The sequence below is a fragment of the Lissotriton vulgaris genome, chromosome 6, assembly GCF_964263255.1.
Source record: "Lissotriton vulgaris chromosome 6, aLisVul1.2, whole genome shotgun sequence".
In the NCBI taxonomy this organism is placed as follows: domain Eukaryota; kingdom Metazoa; phylum Chordata; class Amphibia; order Caudata; family Salamandridae; genus Lissotriton; species Lissotriton vulgaris.
Genome location: NC_141694.1, coordinates 1,087,546,113 through 1,087,570,357, shown reverse-complemented (window position 1 = coordinate 1,087,570,357; position 24,245 = coordinate 1,087,546,113). Strand labels below are relative to the sequence as shown.

At 45.1% G+C, this 24,245-nt stretch overlaps 1 pseudogene; it reads right to left on the bottom strand.

Moving 5' to 3' along the window:
* Positions 1-12,933: 12,933 nt before the first annotated feature.
* On the bottom strand, positions 12,934-22,468 carry LOC147708451 (transcription elongation factor A protein 2 pseudogene; annotated as a pseudogene).
* Positions 22,469-24,245: the final 1,777 nt, after the last annotated feature.

Below are 24,245 nucleotides of genomic sequence, written 5' to 3'. Positions count from 1 at the left end.
TGAGTCGCAAAAGGCTTGATACATCTGCCCCTAGATCACAAAAAGTGAATATAAAGCGCCTCATTTGGAGGTTGCTCGGAGAGCCTCAGATCTACGGTCGGAAGCTTTACAAACAGCATCCCAGGTTTAAACTCTGACCACCCCATCACGAAGACGGCGGTTGGAGTTTAAACTGGCAGGGCAAACTTACTGGCTTCCGATGGGCTCAAGGAACTCATTGGCCAGTTGCAATCCTCACAGAGTCTCTTACAGATAGCGTTCCTGCCATTGGGATTATGATGTGAGTTCCCAGCAGGCATTCCATATTGGGTTTTTCAACATGGAAAGCGTGTCGGAAAGTGAATTTGCGGCTCCCTAGCAGGCTCCATTCCCTCTTTGGCCTTTGGTTGCTTGCATGGGGGACACCTATTTTTCGCCCCTGTAAATCCCTGCACCATTTAGCAGGCACCATGAGGCGCCTGCCACATGGTGCAGAGATTCATAGTACCTTTGGCTTCTCTATGGGCCCTTGTCCTGCAGCTGGTTTCCAGTCGCAATTGCAGTCTCAGGCAGCCCACCCGAGGTCTGTTGGTTACGAAACCACAGAGATCTCGGTTGGAGGCAACTAATACCAACATCATAATCAGGCTCATAGTATTTATGCAGCTGTGTAAAGGGATTGCAAAATACAATTCTTTTAAAGGGGACATAAATCTGCTGAGGACTATGCAAAATGATTTTAAATCATTGCTTGGATTAACCCTTTGATATTCTGCTTCAATTCCTTTTTTAAGAACTACTACAGATGAAAAGACTGCATGGCATAACTCATACAAGCGGATCCACAAAGAGTAACCATCTGCTTATTGCTGTTGGCGTCGGAGTGACTGATTGAATTCATTAATTAATTAATCAAACTTGTGAGTGTACATGGGCTCAAAAATCATCATTGTTTTAATACTTAGGTAGTGAGACAGTGTCCTCAAAACACCAAGTCTACAAATCAATATGACATTTTAGCACCTTTCAAAATCTGGATGTTTCAAATGCTGCAGCTAACAGATGGAAGGGCTTTCTCAGCCTTTATCTTGTGTTACGTACTTTGAGGGCTTGTTATGGCCTCTTTCATCCATGTTGTTTCAAGGTTACCTACCAAACAAAACTACCACGTTTGAGGATCCGTCTGCACTCAGAACATTTATAAACTCTTACATGACAGATACTATGGATACAGCTGGTCCCTCTACCTTCAAGCGACTTTCATAAAGTTTCTATTGGCTTTCAATATTGTGTATTGTTTTTTAACAACAAATTTTATTTGATTTTCATGGCACATAAGGAGCCAAAGCCCACTGCATATGTTATCACAGATGCAAATATTTACATAAAAACATATAACCTGCAAAACCTGCAGGCAGAACAGCTGAAACATGACATGGACTACTATAGACCACACTGAGCGCAGGATGTCTAAATGTGTATACACACAAATTATAGTGCTATGTGATTTGAGCAATGTAATGATCAGGTTGGTGTATAAAGCATATCTCATAGAGGGTCTGTTTGTGATAGAGGGGGTAAGTCTATGCCTCAGTCTATGCCTCAGTATGATTTCTATGTTTCCGAGGACACAACCTCGGGCCTGAAAAACCTCAATCTCTGCTCCCATGCATCTGTCCAAAGCCTTCTTCCACCCCCCTATTGCCGGGGGAGATTTCGCTTTCCAGGCTTGGGCAATGTCATGCTTTGCATGTGTGATACCCAGGAAGAGCAAATGTTGTTTATAATGGTTCCCACCGATCCCCTCCATACTATGAAGCAGAAACAACCTAGAGTCCAATGTGGGATCCCACGACAGGAAGACCTGGCCCAATCAGGATGCAACTTCATTCCAGAAAGGCTGCAGTGACTGCATCCCCAAAGTGTGCAGGAAAGTGCCCTCGCCTCCCCACATCTGAGGCATGTGGGGAATGAATGACCTCCATCTTCCAAAGGCGGGAGCATGTCAAATATATACGGTGAAGGTATTTAAATTGGATGTGGCGATAGCGTATGGAGACTCCGCACCTCAGGGGCTGGTGAGGGCTTCTGACCAGTCATCGTCTGTCGGGAAGATCCCCTTCGTATGCCTCCCTGGTCTTATGCAATGTAGTGCAGGTGTGGGTGGTTAATGTCTGATCGATCTGACCAATCTTATGTGCTCCTAAGTCTCCTATCAATAGTCGACCTTCTAGGAGATGAAATTCTGGCAGAGTGTTCATCTAGTGAATTTGGGGTACTTGTAAAACTGCGTCCAGTGCAACTGGAAGTCTGTTTGTAATTGCTGGAATAATTTAAAGGTAGTACCCTGCATGACATCCCCCAAAGTGAAAATGCCCAATAAATCCCATTTATGAACCCCAGACATTGCCTTTACTTGGCGCGAATATGTGCTATGCCATAGCAGAGTTGTGTGTGTCAAGCGGCCCTGCCACCCCATATTTCTAAGCTTGTATCACCAGAGTTAGATTACTGTTTTACTGGCTGGGGGTAGAAAGTAGAGATTCACACAGATACATAGAGCCTCAAGATGGGCATGCCCTCCATTGCTATGTGCTCGAGCGCAAAAGCTGGATCCATAGGTGAGTTGTACCACCATTAATTTATAATCAACAGATGGGATGCCGTATAATAAGCTTAGACATCCGCTGCTGCAATGCTACCACAATATATTGATTGTGTGCATGTCCATAGTGCCACACAAATTGCTCCTCTGTTCCACAAGAACTTATTAAGGATAGCGTGGACTTGAGCTGACCACGTACAGGGGATACCATCCACAAAATTTCGTAGCTGATAAAGTATTCAAGGTAAAGAAGCTATTTTAATAATTGCTGATCGCCCATATAGTGATAGCGGTAGATCGGACTAGCAGTGGGTTAATGTTGTGTGTCCATGAAATTGTGGGGCACAGTGAGATAAAAACACCTAGGTATTTGAACCCCTTTGTCACAAGGGATAGCTGTGCAGCCCATATTCTGCATCCCTGGTCATCACATATTGGGAAGAGTACCGATTTGGAGGGATTTATTCCCAGTCCTGAGGTCTCTCCAAATACCCTAGAGAATCTGGAAGATTCGGGGTACTGAAAACCATGGGTCAGTCATTAAAAACAGTACGTCATCGACATATAGTGCGATTCTATCAGATTGCGTCTGTGACCACTCAAACCCCCGGATCAGTGGATCACGTCACACACAGGCCGCCAGGGGCTCCACATCAGGGCAAATAACAACAGAGACAGGGGGGAAGCACTGCCTTGTGCTGCGGCCTATAGGGAAGGAGTCCGATTGGTGTTCAGCAAAATAGACTGATGTTAAAAGGTCGGTATAAAGTAATTGAACGTATACCAAAAAACATGGGTTGAGATTAATGGGTCTGAGTAGTTGCAATAGATATGTTCAGCTTAAAGAGTCAAATGCCTTGTCTATGTCGGCCAACAGGGTGGTCGCGGGCAGCCTAACTATGGGGCCTTCACTATTGCATTATGGACCCGCCAGACATTAACCCGGGTGGACCGATGTGGCATGAAGCCAGATTGGTCATAGTGGATCAACTCATGAATACAAGTACGAAGGCGATCTGCGGGAACTTTACCCAGGAGTTTGGACTCAAAATTTATGAGGGAAAAAGGGCGATATGAAGAAGGGTCTTCCGCAGAGCGGCCAGCTTTGAGAAACAAAATAATTTAGACGTGACACCAATCAAGAGGTAGTATGTGAGTGCCTGGATTGCTTCTAATAAGTGAGGACCAAGCGTGGTCATGTGTGACCTTAGAAATTCATTCAGGAAACCATTAGGGCAGCGAGCCCAGCCCGTGCGTATGTTTGCTAGTGCGGCCCCGAGTTCTTCCACTGTTACGGGGGCAAACAACTGGTCATGTGCATGGTCTGAGAGTTTTCTAGGGGGTATGTCTGTGAGGAATTCTCCTATCAGGGCGCTCAATATGTGCTCTCGCTGTGCATAAAGTGAGGCATAATACGCTGCAAACACCTATGCCACTGCCACTTGAGGGGAGCTCACAAATCCGTCTGAATCTTGGAGTGTTGGGACCGCGGCCGGAGACCTTGCAGCCTGGCACAGCCGATGGAGCATTTTGCTGGACTTATCACACCATTAGTAGATTCTGTGTTGTGACGCTAGCAAAATCTCTTGCTCTTCATTAGTAAGGTGTTGATGTATGTGTTGTTGCGCTTGGAGTAGGTTGCGGTGTACAAATGGGCTGGGATCCATGACAAATTGGGCTTCGAGGGTAAGCTGACGGTTCTCCAGCTCAACAAGCTGTCCAATACATTTTTGATTTTCTCCCCCCAAAAGCTGATGTCCACCCTGTGGAGCGTAGGCTTAAGGGCTTCCCATAGCATAACTTTGGATGGGGCTAAGGCGGTATTGAATGCTAAATAATCTGAAATGGCCTGCTTTAGGGTCTCTTGATAAACCGGATCTCAGAGGCACCAGGACGACATCTGCCATTGTAAAGGGTGCCTTTGGGGTCCTATACAGAGTTTGAAAAGGACAACAGGGGAGTGGTCAGACAATCTCCTGGGTAGAATAGAGATATGTGATATTCTATGTATATAGCTATGAGGCATAAAGTCATAGCGTGGAAGGGTATTCTCAGATGTGAGACCCTTGCTCATTGCACCATCAGGATTCAAGCAAACCGGGCCGAAGACGGCTGTAATGCCAGAAACCGGTCCCCGGGAGCTTGTTTCCTTCCCAGTGTAAGAATTGGCTTTTGTAGTTTGGTTTGCCCTGTTCCCATCATGCACTGGGACAGGAACAGACTAATTTGCATACAGCCAGGTTCTGAAACTGGGATGGTGCAGTGAGCTAAAAAACGGTGTTGGATCTAGCCCTGATCTCTTGACTGGGTGAGAGCTTTCTGCTTAATTCAGAGACTCTGTCCCTCACCACCCCTTGTTGTAAATATTTTTGTCCACCCTAAGCGTGGAAGGGTATTCTCAGATGTGAGACCCTTGCTCATTGCACCATCAGGATTCAAACAAACCGGGCCGAAGACGGCTGTAATGCCAGAAACCGGTCCCCGGGAGCTTGTTTCCTTCCCAGTGTAAGAATTGGCTTTTGTAGTTTGGTTTGCCCTGTTCCCATCATGCACTGGGACAGGAACAGACTAAATTGCATACAGCCAGGTTCTGAAACTGGGATGGTGCAGTGAGCTAAAAAACGGTGTTGGATCTAGCCCTGATCTCTTGACTGGGTGAGAGCTTTCTGCTTAATTCAGAGACTCTGTCCCTCACCACCCCTTGTTGTAAATAAAGTCATAGTCCAAGCGTGACAGCGAGACATGGATGGTGAATAAAAATGTAAACTCCACCTCAGCAGTGTGATAAGCCCGCCATACATCACACCACTCCAATGTTGTGGCCAATGTATGTAATTTGGATCTACTCGTCTGGGGTTCATGTTTCTGCTCGTGCAGGTGATCCAGTGTTGACATGACATCATTCCACTCTCTGCCCAGCATTGTCAAGCCTTCTGGGAGATCCCCCCAAAGCTGTGTGATTCTGTCTCTTAAGGTATTTCCCAAGGGGGGGAGCATATATGCTGCCAATATTCATGTTTTCTATGCGTAGTGTCCCTGATATTCTAGTGTAGCGGCCACCAGGGTCTAACCAAAGGGACCTGGTGGTGTATAAGGACAGCTGTGCCCCTGGAGCCCCTAGTGAACCCCAAATGATAAACTGTGTGATATCCAAATCTAGTGAGGCATGGAATTTTATTACCCAGAAGATGAGTCTATTGCAGGAGAATGATGTGTGCCTCACAGCACTTGGCTTGGAGGAGAACTGTTCGCACTTAATCTTATTGAGCAGCCCTCTTACATTCCAGGAAACTATTGTCAGCTCCCAGGGCTGCAGAGTACCTGCGTTCACTGACATCTATCCTACATCTAAAGAACATCTTTAGCTGTGTGTATATGGTCATGGTGCAGCCTTGTGTGCATGTGAAAACTATAACTATAAAAACTGGAAAATGTTGCAATTCCCCATCACCCAAACCCCCACCCTGATACTGCCACCAACAAGGAGCATTTGCTCACGGAGGAAGAACATCTGTGGCCCCAACGGGGGATTCCAGGGGACCTCCTCCAGTCATATCCCAACTTCCCATATACATGAACATAAATGTCCAGGGGCATGGTAATTCCTTCAGATGACGTTTAAGCTGAAATTATGCTCCAAATGATTCAGAATTTAACTAGAAAAAGTCTACTCGATCCTGGCTGGGGGACAGCGAAGTAAAGGCAGTTGGCCCTTCTAACAATTCCTCATCTGGGGCCTGAGAGGACCAGTTTGATTTTGATCTATGTCTTCTTTTGGACTTATTTTTTGGTTGTCTATTTTGCTGCAGGCCCTGAGATGAGTTGAGCTTCAGGCAGCTGGTTTTCATCCAGGCAGCGACGTCCCTCAATCCTTGCTGGAAGCAGAGTCTGGTGTCTTTGGGGTTCTTGGTGAGAGTGAGAATGAGCTGGGTATCGTCAGCAAATGATAATATGCTGAGCCTGTGCTGTCTGACGATGGCGGTGAGGGGGTCCATGTAGATGTTGAAAAGTGAGGGGTTGAGTGATGATCCGTGGGGTTCTGCCAGAGAGAAAGGATCAGATTCAGGAGAGGGTGGTTCCACGTATCCCAGCGTCGTGGAGTCTGGCAGTGAGGGTGTGATGTGAGATGGTGTCAAAACCTGTGGAGAGGTCTAGTAGGATGAGGGCTGCGGTGTGTCCTTGGTGGAGTAGCATGCGATATCATCGGTGGCAGCGAGGAGGGCGGTGTCAGTGCTGTGGTTGCTGTGGAGCCGGACTGGGAGTCGTCTAGGATGGAGTTCTCTTCGATGAAGGCTTTCAGCTGGGTGTTTATGAGTCTCTCAGGTGAATTTGGCGGCAAAGGGGAGGAGAGATGGGCTGGTAGTTTTTCAGGTCTGTCGTCTGGGAAGATGCCGTATTCAAAGGAGGCGTTGATGGTGTATCCTTGTTTGGGTGTGATGGCAGTGGAGGCCTTCTGGTAGATGTGTGGTGGGCAGAGGTCAGTGGGGGCTCCTGTGTGTGTGCTCCTCATGGTCACAGTGGTGAGTTCGGCAGTGGAAAGATTCCAGGTTTGATGGTCGACTATTTGTCGGTGGTGGTGGCAAGGGGGATGGTGTCCGGCGTCTGTTCACTGAAGTTGTCGTAGAGGGCTTTTATTTTCAAGTGGAAATGGGAGCTGAGCTTGTTGCATAGTTCCTTGATGGTGTGACGTCCGTGGCTTGGCTGGGTGGTTTGGTGAGTTGCTGTATGAAGTTGAAAAGTTCTTTAGTGTTGGTTGCATTGGTGTTGATTTTGTTCTTGATGAAGGTCCCCTTGGTGTCTCTTATGTGCTGGTGGTATTCCTTCAGGGCTCTCCAGTAACTGTTGAGGTCTTCTGTGTTTTTATGGCTTCGCCAGGTTTTTTTGAAGCACCTGCAGGAGCTCCTTTATTCTTGCAGTTTGGTGGTAAACCAGGCGGCTCCCAGGGGACATAGTTTGCAGGGGTATAGGAGGGGTGTGGGCTTGTCAGTGCAGCTGGAGATCCAGCAGTGAAATTCCTTGGCTGCAGAGTTGGCATTGGTCATGGCACAGGGAGGGTCTTGGAAGATGGTGGTGTTAAGCAGTTCCTCAGTGATCTTACTCCAGTTCCTTAGAGGTGGGCGTGGGGGTGTCTGGGTTCGCTGGGGTGTTGAAGTGGAAGTGAACGCAGTGGTGGTCCGTCCAGAGGGTCTGCCAGGTGTGGCTGAAAAAGATGTTCATCCCTCCTGCGAAGATGGGGTCGAGGGTTTGTCCTGTGCTGTGCGTGGGGGTGGTGACAAGCTGTTTCAGTCCAAGGTTGGAGAGGTTGTCTAGGAGGGGGATGGAGTCGGGGTCGCTGCTGTTGTCAAGGTGGAAGTTCAGGTTTCCAAGTAGGATGTAGTCCATAGAAGTGATGGCGTGGGGTGTGACGAGGTCGGCGATGGTGGTCGCTCGGATTGGAGGTAGAGAGTCGAAGGGAGGTCTTGTGTCCAATGGTGAGTCGTCCTCATGGGCGGTGGGGGTGGTCCCTTCTCTGGATATTGTATTGTCGAGGATGGCGGTGGCAATGTCCGGGCCGGAGGTTGCGTTATCCAGGTTTCAGTAAGGAAGGCGTCGTTGGGCGAGAGGGTGTTGAGCAGGTCCCAGATCTCAACAGTGTGTCTGTGTAGGGAGCATACATTGGGGAGGATGCATGTCAGGATTTTGTGGTGCAGGCATTCAGAAGTCGAGGGGGGCAGTTGATGGTGACAGATCATCAGCATTGACTACAGGGGAACTGTCCCTGGGTTGTGTTCGGTGTGGCTCCTAGGCAACCCTTCTGTCCTCCGGGGTTGAGTGCACAGAGGGTGGCGGAGTTGTATTGGCAGGCTTCTGGAGTTTCAGGGTTCCTAATGCTGGCCGCGGTCGGGTCACGGACAGGCGCAGATGGGAGGTGGAAGCAGAGGCTGAGTCGGGGGGAGGGGGCCGCAGGGGCAGCAGCGGCGGGAATCGGTGGTGTCCAAGCTCAAAAATGTTATCAAAATAAATCAGGGGAATATGACAGAAATATGCAGAGTAAAGCAAATCAAAAGTTAATCAGCAGCGGTCTGTGGAAGGAGCACTTCTGCTCACCTCTGGGCGGGAGTGGGCTGCTGGCGCGAACTGTACTACGGGGAGGCGCTCTGGGCTCAGGCGATGCAGTGTGAAAGGCAGAGCTACTGGGGAGAGTGCTGGCCTGGACCGAGGTTGAGGTATCAGACGTGCTCCCAAGCAGCAGCCACCATTAAGTAGGGGAGGGGGGTCGGAATAGAGAAAGGGAGGTGGGAGCGGGGCTGAGTCAGGGGAAGGGGCCGCAGGGGCAGCAGCAGCGGGAACCGGCAGTGTCCAAGCACAAATATTAAATTAAAATTAAATATGGGGACTATGACAGGAATATGCGGAGAAAAGCAAATCAAAAGAAAATCAGCAGCGGTCTGGGGAGGGAGACCTCCACGTGGGAGTGGGCTGCTACCACAAACCTTTCTCCGAGCAGGCGCTCTAGGCTCAGGCAATGCAGCAGGAGGGTACTTTGTTTAGGGCCTGACCCCCTGGCTTGGCTTTGCCCATACTGGCAGGGGGAAGGAGGAGCGGCCAGATCGTGTCACCGTGCTGACACGTCACCCTCGCAGAGTCAAGATGGGGCTGATATATCCTGGATACTATCCAAGGATCACCCAGGTGGGTGCTTTGCCAATCTCTTCGGGTGATGATGCTACAAGCTGGGCCTCGCAGAATCTAGCCTTCTCTGACCATAAGCCGCACCAAGCCTAGCACGGCCGCTTCTGTAGCCCTAGGCAGCCAGCCAAGCAGATTCCCTAATAGGATCTGATTTTGCTGGCCCCAGCAGGGCCGTGTGTCTAGGATGTATTAACAGCCACTGGTGGACCTCCACTGCCGTCTCCCTGACCGCCCGGTGTCAGTGTCCTACTTATCTGTTTCTGTAGTGCCAGCAGGCTAGAGATAACGGCCCAGCTCCTCAGAGGAGACAGCACTGACCACAAAGGAGAGCAACCACGAGGAACCCCAGCGGAGCATATTCTGGGCTTGGTAGGTACAAATCTTTTATGACACATATGGGGCCAAGCTCAGCCTCCCTCTCCTCCTCATGGGGTACTGGGCTCCTCCCAGTCCCACTGCTGCTGCAGGTTCTCTGATGCTGTTGTTTATTTTTGCCCATTTTGGCATTTTTTTATATGGCCCCACAAATGCTGATTTGAATGTAGGAAAGGCTGGTTAGGGCCCGACTCACCCGTCCCAGCATCACCAGCCCTGGGCAGGCTTACAACCGCCTGTCACCAGGCCAACAGTCTCATGGTTAGGATAGGGCGGGCCAGGCACGCCGTGACCAAGCACAGCCAACAATCCAGGCCTCAGCCTATCCATGGTTCCTGCCGCCCTTCTGTTGGGCTCCTGACAACGGTGTCCACCAGTGCAGGCAGTCTCCTCCAGCAAAGGAGGCACCACAGGGGGTCACCAGGGGATCACCAAGGGGGTCACCAGGGTATCACCATGCAACTCCAAGTGTCTGGGCACCACAACGCCAGCAGCAAATAGGCCTCCTCAGGCCAGTGGACCCACAGTCACCCCCAGACCTGTCTGGCCCAAAATCAAGCCGCCACCACCCCTGCAGCAATTTGTCGCAGCGCCACCTCACCTCCGGGGTCTGGCACAGCCCTCGTCCACCTCTGGAGTCAAGTCTAGTCCAGGGCACCAGGGCCACGGGGTGCCCTCCTCAGGTAGTCTCTTGCCCTTGCCGCCTATCAGCTTGTTGCAGTTGATTCCAGCCAGAGTGTTACTGTTTTGCTGTGGGTTGCACGCCTATCCTTGGCCGCTGATTTTGTACAGGTCTTTCGTTTGGGCAGGATCACCTGCGGATTACTGCAGATTGGTGGCTAGGATGCCCAAAGCCTCGTCAGGCTGCATCCGCCATCATGGCTGTCCAAGCCACGCCCCAATAGTGTTTATCTTGATGAGATGTTTTTCCTGTAGATGTTTGCATGCTCATTTCCTTTTATTTCTCTTTACAGGTATGCATAACATTTTCCCCTCCCCGGTCCTTTCTTGCTTCATTACATTGTGTGTGTGTGGCCCTTGTCGGATGCACCATCGTCATCTGTGTTGTCATCACCCCAATTAGAGGTATGTGTTTTCAGTGGTCAGTTTTTGACGTGTGCTATCTTTCTTTGCTCTATCTCACATTTTTTACTTCTGTTTCTTTCCTCTTTTTTTACTTTCACTTAATCTGAATGACATATATTTCAATATATGATGCTTTTTTAGTCCTGTAAGTCATTATATCAATATCTTGTCATTATTTCACTTTTTGGACAGTCCTCCTGAGTCCTTTATATTTGTTTTTTACATGTTACATTCAGTGCAATTTGATGGAATGTAAAGGGATTTCTTAATCCCATAAAATGAAAAAGTGCTATCTCATTTAGCTAAGGTTAATCCAGATTTAGTTTTAGTACAAGAAACTCATCTTACTGACTCTGAAGTATTAAAACTTAAACGTGGTTGGGAAGCCTCTGTGTTGGTGTCTCCTACGTCTAATAAAAAGAATGGTGTTTTACTCTTATGTAGAAGGAGGTTTGATCCCAATGTTGAAAATGATACTGAATGCAGATGGTTTTTGACAAGTTATTGATGAATGCAATTTCATTTAATGGTCTATAATGTTTATGCCCAACCCAAATTGATTGCAATTTTTGGCCCACATTTTCACGAAAATGTCTCCAGTATAATTATACTTTTTTATTTTGGGACGTGACTGCAATCAAATTATGGGCCCTTTTCTTGATAGGCAGTATTCAGTCAGGTTTCCCCCTTGTAGAATGCATAAACAATTTCACTCCACTATTTCACACAGAGGTTTAATTGACTCATCGAGACTTTGCAATCCCACTTCACAAGACTACACTTTTTATACCAACATAAACAGCTCAATTACTAAACTAGAGGACATTTTCATTTGTAAACCTTTATCTCAAAATATTATTCAATCTACCATTTGCCCTATCTTACTCTCAGATCATGCTGTGATAATCACAGATTTGAATTTGGTTCCTCCTCAATCTCATTTGCATAGATGGAGGTTCAACAGTTTCTTAATAAAATACACTAAATTCTCCTCATCCTTAATATCATTTGCATCTAAATTCTTTTTGATCAATAAATCTCCAAGCACTTTACCTCAACCCTTATGGGTCATCTTTAAAAGCTGCTGCTCATGGTTTTATCATTGGATATGTATCAAAGAAGAAGAAGGCTCATGCCAAAGAAAACATATATCTTTACTGACCTCCATAACAACTTTAGAACAGAAGTGTTATACTTCCAAATCATATAGTGAGCTTCGAAATCTCCTTAAAGCTAAGTTAAAATGTAATGAAATTTGGACTTACTAGGCTTCTTCAATATTTCTGAAAAGTAGTGCTTGATATTATAGTGCCTGGAATAAAGTTGTTAAGTTATTAGCTAATTAGCTAAAGGTTAAAAAACAACGATTTAATATAAACTCCTTGATCAACTCGGAGGAAGTTTCTCTGTTTCAAAATAAAGATATCTTGGAAGAATTTTTCAAATTCTCTAAAACTTTACATACTCCTGATTTTTCAGTGCAATATACCTACATTGATTCTTATTTCCAGAACACTCCTAAATCTATCCCAGCAGATTTAGATTTCAATTATTTAGAAACAGGTTTCTCCCTGGTAGAAATCTGACAAGAGCGTTCATTGATGAGGAAGTGGTAGTCGCCTGGTCCAGATAGCTTTACCGTGTAATTTATTCTCTACTTTTCCAACATTCTTCTACTTTACTTGCTACTATTGTTTCAATGTTTTACTACAGTTGGACTCACTTCAGGCACATTTCAAGAAGCTGCAATTTGCCTGATACATAAAGATGGCTAAGACCCAGCTCATCGAAATAATTATAGACTCTCTACTTAATGTAGATTATAAATTATTTGCAAACATTTTAGCAACTCATATTGAATCCTTCCTTCCATATCTTATTGGTAAGGAACAATCAGGTTTTATAAAAGGAAGGCTAGTGTCAGATAATGCTTGCTTTTTAAAAATGTTTTAAGGAAAGCTCCTCTTCTTCAATATCCACTGGCTGCAATCACCATTTAAGCAGAGAACGCTTGTGATAGGATTAACTGTGAATTTATGCTCAAATCTTTATCTTGTCAAGGTTTTCTTCTAAGAATAATGTCCCAAGTTTGCTCTTTTTTTTTAATTGCTCAACTACTTTTTACATACATTACTTTCTTTGAGAATTAAATGAAGGTTGGTTTGATTTCTGGCTGGGAGGCGCATGAGTGAGCCATCGAAGAAGTCTTGGAGGCTTTAGCCAAACTTCCAATGGTTTCCACATTCATGACAGAGGAAATAAGTGGTCATTGACTCATCTGCACAGTGGGTCTGCACCTGAGTGTATATGCAGTTCTTTTTATTGTAATTGGTACACAGGAATAGGACAGTCTCTGTGCCACTTGTCTTTGACAGCGGATGCTCTCGGATTGACTCTATGGTCATTACTTTTCTGATCTCTTTTAGCTCTTTGCTTGCCATTTCTTCAGAGCTAATCTGGGAAATATACTCCAGGGTTATTGCTCCACATAAAACATTCTTCCTTAGCTCTGGATTTCTGGGGTCCTTTAAGTTCGAAATCCTGCTCTGCACTCGATTCTTATACCTAAGGTCTGTGTTATTAATTTCTTGGTAGATACAATCTTCAATCTGGGCTGCAATCTGTTCACAGTCTGCACCAATAGCAATGTAGTCATTGTCTAGCTGAAGGCCTGCCATCAGCATTTCTCTGCATTTATAGCGTACACTGTCAGAGGTAACAGGGATCGGAGGAAAAGTGGTGATTTTCGGAGTTGTTGGAGTCTTCGGTGGATCTTGTTTTTTTGTTTTGCTCTTGTCTTTTGAGTTACCACTTGCCAAGGAAATCGTTGGTAAGGGCAAAATCTTCATTTTTTTTCAAAAGATTACTTTATTTGGTATTTCATAACCATAAAGCATACGTATCCAAAAACAGTTTAAAATTGCAAACACATTAAAAAATCCTTTAGTTAAAAGTGTCTTTTCTCGTTTTTTCATTTACAAATTAACCCAGTCATTATCGGAGGTCTAGTTCTGTTTTTTGAAGCTGAATCTCTACAGAATTCATAAACTTTACCCCGCGGCATATCAAAATGTTTGAACCTGCTCCCATCCAGCTGGTCACGGCTTGCCTGCAGGTACGGATCTGTAGCATATTAAAAATTGGTTTCAGTAAAATTTTCCTTTCTTCTTTAAAAGACTCACACGTGCACAGGAGGTGGCACAAGGTCTCACTGTGATAATCATATGACCTGCATCTTCGTTCCTGGTGAGTGACCTTCCATGACGGAATCAAGTCTTTTGAGAAATGGTTGCCCATTCTGAAAGCCATGAATTTTGTTTTTAATGATAGCCGGAAGTGCGCGGTAAGATAAGGTTGAGATTTTAGTCGTTTATATGAATTTAGAATGGTCCATGCGTGTCGACGTTTGGCCAAAGTCTTTTTATCTTCAACCAGAGATAAGGCTTTTGCATTTAGATTGCAATTTTTTTTAAAGGACGTTGTTTCCGGTGGGTTGTTCCAGATCTCTACTATTTTTAGGGTATCTAGTGATGCTCTCAGGTCATGGCCCCATGAGTTGGGTTCCTGTTGGTCATATTGTTTTTTAATTTTTTGCCAACATAAGTTGTTTAAGGATCCTATTTCCGATAATCTCAATTTCCAGCACCATTTCACGAGAGTTGCTTTCCTCTGGTAGATTTGATTTTGTAGACCAAATTCTAGCCTTATTTGGGCAGGGGCTGCTCCTTTGTTTGTATATGTGAAAGACAGATTTGTAGATTCTTGTCTAGAGTGTGTTTAGAATTGCAGCTTCTTTCCCATGCCATATTTCCAGTCCATATGAGAGAGATGGTAAGACTTGGGCTGTCATTACTTTTAACAGGTGGTCATATGATGGACATTGCAATTTCTTTTGCAGAACCTTGTAGGCAAAACTCAGAGCTTGTGCCTTTGCAGCAATTGTTCTTTTATGATCTGTGAGGGACATGTTTTTACTTATTGTAACCCCCAGATATTTATAAGCAGTTGTTTCCTCAATGGGTTTTCCTTTTGTTTGCCAAATGAAGGATTTTCCGCTGGTGCCCGTCAATCTCATCACCTTTGTTTTTTTGATGTTTATTTCCAAACCTTCTCTCTCAAAATAGTCTGTTAGTTCCGATATTACTCTTTGTAGGCCTATTGGGGTTTGGCTTAAAACTACAATTTCATCCGCATATTGGAGGCACTGGATGCTTTCATTGGCCAGTTTGGGCGGGTGTCCATTTACATTCTTGAGTTGATCTTTCAAATCGGCCAGGTATATATTAAAAAGGCTTGGGGAGAGCACGCAGCCTTGTTTAAGGCCATTAGTTATTTTTTGTTCGGCAGATATTCTTCTTCCATCACCCAATTTTACCTTGGCCCATGTTCTGCTATATAGAGCCATTAGTGTTTCCATTAGTGCCGGAGGGAGACCCATGAGGTCCAGTTTTTCCCATAGTCGTTTTCTGGGAACTCGATCGAAGGCGGATTTCAGGTCTATATAGCAGGCTATTAGACTGGTCTTCCTTTCCCTTGCTCCTTCGATTAGTAAAGACAGGGCTGACAGATTGATTAAGCAGCCCATGCCTTCCCTAAAACCAGTTTGAAAATTGGGTATTATTTTGTGATCCTTTATCCATTGTCGTAGTAGAGACAATATGCAAGATGAAAAAAGCTTTGCCTCCACATCGATTAGGGCTATTAGTCTGTAGTTGCCAGGATCCATTCTGCATCCACTTTTAAGGAGAGGGTGAAAGATGTTTCCTTGCCAAGATTCTGGAATCTTTTTTTCCTTATAAATGTGGTTAAACAAAGGAGTCAGGTAAGTTGCCCAAAAGTCAATGTCATATCTGAATAAGGCATTAGGCATTCCATTTGGGCCAGCTGCTCCCTCCGCTTTTAGTTTCCTTATTAAGCCGGTTAGCTGTTTGGTGGTTGTCAAGGGCGTTTGTTCCTCTAGGGCAGTGCTTTCGAGCTGGTTCTTTTTTCACTGTCCGAGGGTTTTTCCTTTTTGTACTTGGCCTTTTTTTAGGTAAGTCGATCTTACTGAGTTAAATGGGAGACTCTGGATGTTATACAAATTGTTAATATATGCAGCCCATGTTTCTTCACTTATTCCTATGTTATGTTGATCGCCTGCTCCTTTCGATAATTTGTTTATAGTTTTCCAAAATTCTCCACTGTTTGGAAGTTTGCTTGTTCTTAACAGTTCTATCCAGATTTCCTCTGTGTAAGATGTTTTTGCTTTTCTGCAATCTTCTTTGTATTCTTTTCTCATTTTTTGTATTTCGCTGTGATCTACTTCTTTTCCTAATCTTTTTTCTGCGGCCATTTTCCTTAATTTTTTCAAAATTTCTCTTTTCTTATCTCTTAGGTTGAAATTATACCACGGATCTTTATTTACTTTGTATCCATAGATTGCCGGAGTTTTTACAGTGAATTTTCCTAGTACAAATTTATGTAAATTCTCCCAATTTGTTATGGGTGATTGGTTAATTAAGGTATTCGTAGAATTTACGTGTTCCAGCACCGAATCCATAATTTCCTTTTTTATAAAGCCTTTGCTTTTGATTTTCTTCAGTTTGTATATCTCCGGGATCGCGGTGAGAAATTCTAATTGAGTTTTCTCTTCGATGTTTTTCTTTATTATTATCTCTTGTGGGAAATGGTCGCTCTCTGGTCGAATTTGGATTCCAAAATAATCTATGCTCTTTTTTAGTTCATTACTTATTAAAGTGAAGTCGATTATAGAGTTCCTTTTGCCACTCGTAAAGGTGGTTTTGGCAGGTATGTCTCCCTCAATCAATCAATCAATCAATGACACTTGTAAAGCGCGCTACATACCCGTAGGGTCTCAAGGCGCTGGGGGGTGGGGGGGGTGCCGCTACTGCTCGAACAGCCAGGTCTTCAGCTTCTTCCTGAAGGAGAGGTGGTCTTGGGTCAGGCGCAGGTCGGTCGGGAGGGAGTTCCAGGTCTTGGCAGCCAGGTAGGAGAAGGACCTTCCTCCTGTAGTCGCTCTTCGGATGCGGGGGACGGCGGCGAGGGCGTGTTTGGCTGAACGGAGGTGGCGTTTGGGAGCGTAGAAGTTGACTCGGCTGTTGAGGTAGCTCGGGCCTTGGTCGTGTAGGGCTTTGTGTGCGTGGGTGAGGAGGCGGAAGGTGATTCTTTTGTTGACGGGGAGCCAGTGAAGGTCTCTCAGATGTCCGGAGATGTGACTGGTTCGTGGGATGTCGAGGATGAGTCTGGCTGAGGCGTTCTGGATCCGCTGGAGTCTCTTCTGGAGCTTGGCGGTGGTCCCGGCGTAGAGGGCGTTGCCGTAGTCCAGTCGGCTGGTGACGAGGGCCTGGGTGACGATCTTCCTGGTCTCGGTGGGGATCCACCAGAAGATCTTCCGTAGCATGCGCAGGATGTTGAAGCACGCCGAGGAGACGTTGTTGACTTGCCTGGTCATGGAGAGGGAGGAGTCCAGGATGAAGCCCAGGTTGCGTGCATGGTCTGTCGGTTTGGGTGCGGTGCCCAGGGCGGGAGGCCACCAGGAGTCGTCCCAGGCGGAGGGTGAGGGGCCCAGGATGAGGACCTCCGTCTTGTCCGAGTTCAGTTTCAGGCGGCTGGTCGTCATCCACTCGGCTACCTCTTTCATCCCTTCGTGCAGGTTGGCTCTGGCGGCGGTGGGGTCGTTGGTCAGGGAGAGGATCAGCTGGGTGTCGTCGGCGTAGGAGATTATGCTGAGGTTGTGTTTGCGTACGATGGCCGCGAGGGGGCTCATGTAGACGTTGAAGAGGGTGGGGCTCAGAGATGATCCCTCTGTGTTTCCGTTGAGGATTGTTAAACCTAGAGATTCCAGTTCACCCCAAATATTATATAATTTATCCTTAGTCGTATTGGTTTTTATTAGGTTACTGTTGAAATCGCCGGAAAGAAATATCTCGTGTAATTGATAAGTTTTGCGTAGGGATTTTATTAAATTTACTAAAGTTAATGCTTTATTCTTTTTTGTTGTCTTATCTGGGTGGATATATATGTTTATAATTATTAAATTCCAACCTGGACTTTTTTTGCTTGTTTTTGACTCTGTTTTGATCAGTTGTAACCAATTTTCCCCTACATCAAGCAGTTCGCTTTTCCAGTCTAGGTTGTTCGTAATAAAAATAGACAGGCCACCCCTTGGGTGTCCAAACTTTGCCAGACTTTCCGCCAGTATGTGATGTTCCTCGTATCCCATAATTTGCTTTGGGGTTAGATTCCATGTTTCCTGAAGTAGGATTATTTCGAAATTGCTCAGGTAGTCTATTGTCTCTTGATCTTGGGACATTTCTTTAAAACCGTGTACATTCCATGAGCAAATCTTTATTTTTATTACTGGTTTTGATATTAATTTGATATTATGTCTTTGATTTTTTGGTGCCAGTTTCACTACATCAGGATCGATGCGAATTTAGTGCCTGTGCTACCCAAACCAGTCTTTGTGTTCCTTCTGACACTGGTGATCCTGCTTTGATTTGGTACTGCACAGATCTTGTTCAGGGGCTGTTTTATTTCTTGCTCCCATTAGGATTGATTGCGTTTTTTCCTTTGTATTGTTAGATTGAGGAATTGTATTACTTAACAGTGGGAATGGATATTTTATTGGGGTATGACGCTCTAGAGTTATTCCCCATTCTAAAAAGTGAGTCCTGGTTGAAAAGATGAGATCTGCTATTTCTTTGGATCCCCAGATGGTTCTACTTATATCCATGTTTGTTTCTTTGTTTCCTTGGATGAATTCTAGGGTTTTTAGGTCGCTTGTTGTTATACCCCTTAATTTTGGTATCACTTCAAATAATCGCAGGATGTTTCCTCTGTTAAGTGTGTCTGTGTTTCCTTTTGTTTGATATTCCGGTTTAAACAATAATGTACATTCTGTTTCCATACTAACCGATTCAGGATGTCGGGTTTGGTAGACTCTCCTTTTTCCCTCACTTGGGACAAAATGAATGTGAGACATGTTATCATTCTGGCAGACCATAGTTGTTGGGACCGGTCGGATGTAATCTACCATCGATGCCTCTTTTGTAGGATGCATATCTTCTCGACTTATTTGTAAGTGGTTTACGTTTTGCCCCATATTATCTGTAGACTCATTTTCTGCACTATCTCTGCAGGTTCTTCCTTTATTTCCTACAGTGATGGTTTGATAAATATTCGATTCCCTCACTTGGTCTGCCTCTGTTTTTTGACTTTGCTCCTGTTCCGTTTTTTTCTGGTTGAATAGAGGATTTCCGCGATTGTGACAGATTGATCCTTTTTGGGCCAGGGTTACGCATTCCCTTTCTTGCATGTTATCCTGTGTTTCTTTTTGTTCTGAAGCTTCTCCACGGTTTGGTTTTGGTGTTTCGTTTTTGCCATTGGTTTTCTTTAGAGTTGACTTTTCCTCATTTGTTGGTTTCCCTACTGTATTTGATGGTATTTTGGTTAGGTTTGAAAGTCTTGATTGTTCTTCTATTTCCTCTCTATTTTTTTCTTTTTTTCCCTCCTCTATGATGGGGGTGTCTGTGATCTGATTGATTGGGGCAACTTTTGTCTTTTGTTCAAAAATAGCAAAGAGTTTGTCTACCTGCTTGCTTTTAATGGCTTTTTTTCTCGCCTTCCTTGCCCGTTTCCGTCTTTTGGTTAGGGGTTCTGACATGCCCGACGAACTCATGGCTTTGTTTTCTTCCAGGCCTCTCGTTGGTGGTTCATTTTTGTCGGTGTCATTAGAAGTTTTTTCTTCTATGATATTAATAGATCTCTTTTGGTTTAAGTGTTTATTGACCTCTGTGGCCTCTGTATTGAGGTTGTCACTTTTATTGGATTTCCCACATGTTGCCTCTAATATGTCTTTCAAAATGTCTGGGAGGGTTGCTAATTTATCTATTATTTCTTTGCAGACACAATTTTGATCTGTTAGTTTCGTTTTCCATTGTTTTTCCTCCTCCTTTTCTTTTATGAGGTATAGCGCGATTTTTTCCAGTTTCAAATTTATCCCTGATATGTGGGTTGCAATTAGGATCATTAAGTCTACCTGCACATCCAGTTTGTTAGATTGAAAGTTCAGTGCGCTAGTTGCTTGTTGTAGACTTTTTAGGAGCACCTCCCCCCATAGTGTAGATTTTCCTTCGGTTTGTTCTGGCCGTATTTCTGTTGTCCTGTTTAAACTTTCTGACGAAGAAATAGTTATGGGGAGTGCGTCTTTTATTGATCTTTTACCTATGTCAGAGACCTGGCTTTTATTTCCTGGCTGTTTAATTGGACTTGATGTGAGAATTATTGGGGATGATATTGGCTTCATTTTCTTTCCAGTTACTTTCCTTGTATCTACGTTTTCCTGAAATTCTAGTTTACTTAAATTTTCAAGACTCAGGTGCGTTAAATCGACTTCCTTGTTGATGTTTTCTTCGAGCATTCTCCGCAGTTCTGTTTCTTCGAAGATCGAGAATGATTTTGACCACTCTATTTTTTGTGCACTTTTCTGTAGATTTGCTTGTGATCCCAGGTTACTCTGCGTAATGTGAACTGGATTGTTTTCATCAACCTCATCTAGTGTGATGTTAGGTATTGACTTTGATTCATTGCATGGTGCGTGAACTTGCGCCGATGTTTTTATCAGCCAATTTTTTAATGACGATTTCTCTTTGAGATTAGGGCTCGTGCATATTTCAGGATCATTACTCATCTTACGTTTTTTGCGTGTTATAATCAGACCAGTTGTTTTATTTTGGCTTTTTTGAGATTTTGCGCCGATGCTGTTGTTTGGTGTTTTTCCCCATCGTTCTTTTAAAAACTGGAAATTGTATGTCACTTTATCCTCTCCAAATCTGAAGGGTTCCACTGAGGGAGTATGTGCCTGGTCAAGATGTTCGTTCCCGGATTGCTCTTTTGGATTGTTTTTGTTCTCCTGTTCCTTTTTTCCTTTTACAGCCAGCCTTCTTTTTGCTTTCTGTATTCGAGGTTGTCGGATTTTTCCTGACCGCATCTTCGGTGCTTCAAATACCGGAAGGGGCTTCCTTCCTACTCCTGTCCCGCGTTATCTTTCCGAAGGCTTCCCTGGCCCGTCTGCCACTTAATCGACAACTGCCATCTGGGGAGAGCACTTTTAGAAATATGATCTGGGATTGGGTTGGATGGAGGGTTCTGTAGGTTGCTTTATTGGTGTGAACGATGAGAGTATGATTCTGAGTTATAAAACCTGGACTCAGGATGGATAGTTCAGTTCTCTCAGTGTTATTGTACTGTGACTTTTGCTATCCGTAAAAAAGGCGATTCTCATTTGCTTTTACACTGTTCGAAACTGGGCCGACTGGGTTAGTGCAGACTAAGGCCAGGTGAATGCCGGTAATTTCTGCTGCCCCAAATGCCCCCAAATACTGCCCAGAGGTGTTCTGGCTGGTCCTTTACTGCTCCCAAAGTCACTCCTTATGGTCTCGTCCGCCTCATATGCCTTATATGCCTCTCATTAAAGTCTTTGTTAAGGTTTTGCTATTTTACAACCCCGCGTGGCCCCTCCAGCCCCAACTCCTTCTGCCACTTCCTGCTCCTCTCCGTGGCCAGGGTCTTGGGGAACCTTGGTGATTTTTTAGACTTTTGCTTCACTTTTGCCTCTCTTTGCTAACGTAGCTTTACTCCTCCGCACTCGCTCTGCCAAAAAGTCCTCTTTTCTGGCTCAGGGGTTCAGGGTCACGAGGGGTTTCAAGTGTTTCGAGCACACAGGGGGCTACCTGATGCCCAAACTCCCTCTGCCACCCTCTTGATTTGTTTGACTGCTTTAGCTGCCTTATTTGACTTAAATTGTCATAATGTTTGTTTTTCTAAAAACGCTACAGCATACACTTGCTACTGGCAGCTTAATAGCTCCACAAACACCACCAACACTACTGATGCCAGCAGAGCTAGCCACGTCACTTGCCTCAGTTCTTTGCTTTTGCTCCGCTTTTATACCGCTTTTGGACCTCCTCTGCTGACTGGTGTAGACTGGTGTAGACTGGTGTAGACGGCTGCCGTTGGGTGCCCGGGCGCCTCGCAGTTTGGTGCAGCTCCTGCCTCGCCTGCCTGCTCTGCCTGCCAGCCGGTTCCTCAGATGTTGATGGACCTTGCAGACCTCGCGGCTCCCCCCCTCTGCACTCTGCGCTCCGCGCTCCACACGGCCTTCCGAGGCAGAAGTAAGGCAGAGGTAGGAGGTAAGGCAGGGGCGGGGTGCGGGGGCGGGGCCGGGATCCAGAGCCCGGTTTGTCCATTTTGTTGCGTTTCGTTGCGTTGTCCGTTCAGTTCTCGGCTCCCCTGCAGACCCGACCTCTCGTCTCGCCCCCTGCACGGGGGTCTAGGGAGCCGGGAGAGCAGGGAGCAGGAATCAGAAAGTATGAATATGGCGACAGCGTTCTGCCTGCTCGCTCTTGCTCCGCTTCTGCCGCTGTGACTCTCTGCTGCAAAAACGCTCTCTATCGCTCTCTGCTGGTCGCCATCTTCTCTTCACTTTTTTCTTTTGACCCATCTAGAAGTTTCTTCCAGAATTTGATGAGCGATTTAGCCAGCGTTACCACTTCCTCATCGCTAGTTTCCTTTCTGAGGGCATTCACAGACATTCCAATGCTGGTGGACTGTAACAGCTCTAGGGTTATGGGCATGCTCTTCAGCTCTTTCAATAAATCCAGAGCATCATCCGTCTTCCTTTTGGAAACCATCTTGTCCAGTTTCTTAGTGATGCACAACACCTCGTCCTGCTTCACCATCATCGTCCCGTCAGAAGCAGTGAAAAACTCTGTGACGGAGGTGCTGCACCGTAGACGGCAGGAACACTAAACCTCAGCTGCCTCTCCGATGCCGCTGTACGAGCACTATTTCCCACAACTACTGGTCACCCAGTCCGCTCTACAAAAACACCGCCCCAAATTTACTCTTGTATCAATCCGCTATGGTATCAGCGTTGGTTAATGGAATGGCTCTCCATACTTTTCCCTTCAGCAAGAAGTTTGCCAGGGATGGACTTTTCTCTCATTATTATTTGTTTTAGCACTTGAACCCTTCCTATCTCGTAATAGATATAGTTAATCCATATTGGGTTTTCAATACAGTGACCAATGTTTAAAATTGAAAAACACACCAGATGATGGATGGAATGTTGCACAATGGCAAAACATTCACCCCCAGTCACAGATCTTGTTTTAATCCATCTTTATTTTGCTCACCAAGCCACCCCAGTTCTGGCATGGCCATATGCAAATCAGTCTTGACCCTGTGCCTCATGGGAACAGTCCAGCCCGAACTGCCAAGCCATGTCTTCCCTGCACAAGAATCAAGCATCCTAGGACCGATTTCTGGCTATCAGCCGTCTTCAGCCAGGATAGCTTGACTCCAGTGGCATAGTGAGCAAGGGACCCATGTCTGGCCATACCCGTCCCACATAGGGTGAACAGCAAAACACACAAGATGATGGACGGAATGTTGCGCAATGGCAAAACATGCACCCCCAGTCACAGATCTGGATTTAATCCATCATCCTAGGATGCTTGATTCCAGTCCATGGAAAACATGGCTTGGCAGTTCGGGCTGGACTGTTCCCATGAGGCACAGGGTCAAGACTGATTTGCCTATGACCATGTCTGACCTGGGGTGGATTGGTGAGCAAAATAACGATGGACTAAACCCAGATCTGTGACTGGGTGTGAATGTTTTGTCATTGTGCAACATTCCGTCTATCAATTGTTGTTTTTGCAATATGTCGGCACTACATAGAGAAATTACTTCCTTCTCTCAGGACTCAGGATATAAAGCTTATAAGGATACGATCGGAATTTTGCTCTTAAATAAATATCCCTCTAAACAGCCCTTTCTTTGGCTAGATATTGAGAAGAATTTACTTCATCCTTTTACCCAACAGAGATTCTCTCTTTCTCTTCTAAATCCTCTCCTACTGCCTCTCCCTTTCTTAAACACACTTGTATCTTCGTTCTGTCAGTCTATCCTCCTACTGTTTTTTTCCGGGACTACCTTTTTGGATATGAATACATTCTATAATAAGTTTGTTAAAATACACAATAGTCCTATTTTCTGTAAATTCTGCAGAGACAAAGTAAATTTTTGGATATCACAATTATTTGAAGGTGATGCACCTATTTATTTTCTCACTTCAGGCAATTATTTCACTGTCCACACTCCGTTCATTCTCGTTTTTCATTACTTATAAATACTATCCTAGATGTTCTTTTCACTTTACAGGATATTTTACCCTCCACACAATGAAGTGCTGATTTGTCTTGAATTCTTTCTTCCTATACTAAAGCGTCCAATATTTATGAACTTCTTTTACTTCCAAACCCTATGTCAACAAGTCCAAAGCTGACTCCTTTAGGAACGTGATTTAGAACCTAAATGTCATATTATATTTTGGAATAAGAGGGGTACATATTTATAAAATCTCTAGATCAGCTGGTGCAACTCAAACATATTTTTTTATATATCACAGACTTTATATTGCTCCACTTAATTGTGCTAAATGCTCTACGTATAAGTCAACTCA